Source organism: Fonticula alba (genome assembly GCF_000388065.1).
Source record: "Fonticula alba strain ATCC 38817 unplaced genomic scaffold supercont2.4, whole genome shotgun sequence".
Classification (NCBI taxonomy): Eukaryota; order Rotosphaerida; family Fonticulaceae; genus Fonticula; species Fonticula alba.
The window spans coordinates 917,534-918,883 of record NW_009242974.1 but is presented as its reverse complement, the minus strand read 5'-3'; positions in this window follow the sequence as shown (position 1 = coordinate 918,883).

The following is a 1,350-nucleotide window of genomic DNA, read 5'->3' as shown; positions in this document are numbered from 1 at the left end:
CGGTCACCATCAGGGCCGGGTGCCCGTTAGGCGTGCGTTTCACCCACAACTGTACATGTGGGCAGGCCTCCGGCCATTGCCCCACCCGGCCCCGCACACCACCGCGCCAGCCCCTGCCCAATGCGCCCGTTTGAAAAGGCGACAAGATCGCGCCGCCTCCGGGGACCCGCCAGAGTTACAGTCAACTGTACCGGCCCCGTGTGCGGGCGCGCGCGCGCCCACAAGTGTCCATCTCCCGCGAGGAGGGGCCTCTCGCGGGGCCTGCGCCTTGTTCTCGCAGGAGAAGCCGCCCGCCACAGCGCGTAACTTTGCTTGCCGCTCGGACAGGGGCGGCGAAGAGTGTAGATCTCGGTGGTCCGCAGGAGATTACGCCCGCCACAGCGCGTAACTTTGCTTGCCGCTCGGACAGGGGCGGCGTGGTGCGGCGCCCGTTTCCCGGCACCCCCACAGCCCCCGCCCCCCCGGTGCCACGCCCCACGGGTAACTGACTGAGTTCAACACCGAGCACGTGAGCTCCGCGGCTGTGGGCCATTAGTTCGCCATTTCTACCTAAGCCCGTTCCGGGGGAGCACCGCACCACCAGAAGGCCGAATACCGACATCCTAAATGGGGCCAACACACCAGAACCACAATTGACCCCCCCGGTGCCACGCCCCACGGGTAACTGACTGAGTTCAACACCGAGCACGTGAGCTCCGCGGCTGTGGGCCATTAGTTCGCCATTTCTACCTAAGCCCGTTCCGGGGGAGCACCGCACCACCAGAAGGCCGAATACCGACATCCTAAATGGGGCCAACACACCAGAACCACAATTGACCCGACGGGCGCGATATTTCCCGGCTTTCCACTGATCACGGGCGGCGCCCGCGGGTCAGGCCGAGGCCCGCCTCCACGAGGAATCGCGCGCGAGCTGGCGCGTCCGTGTGCGTGCGCGTGTGCCCCCCCCCCCTCTGCGCCTGTGTGCGGCGTGCCAGGGCCAGATCCCGACCGGGCTCCGATTGCCGGCGGACCAATGCCTGCGGCGGGGAGGGGGGCAGGATGCCCGGGCCCCCCTCTCGGGGCCGGGCCGGCACGTTCCCTGCGCCGGAAGTCATCCCGCCCCCAGTCAGAGATGTGTCGTCGCGCGTGAGGCGCCCCGCCGCCAGGCCCGCCCGCGCCCCCCCCCCCCCTTCGGAGGGGGAGCTAGCGTCGCCAGGGTCTCCGTCCGGAGGCCTCCCCCTCCCGCGGTCGGCTCTGCCGCGTCCTTTTCGGGCGCCGGCCCCACCGCGCCCGGGGGAGGGGCCCACACCTCCCACCTCCTTGGCCACTGCCTCTCTCCCCCCCCCCCCTTTCCATCCAGCTTGTGGCCAG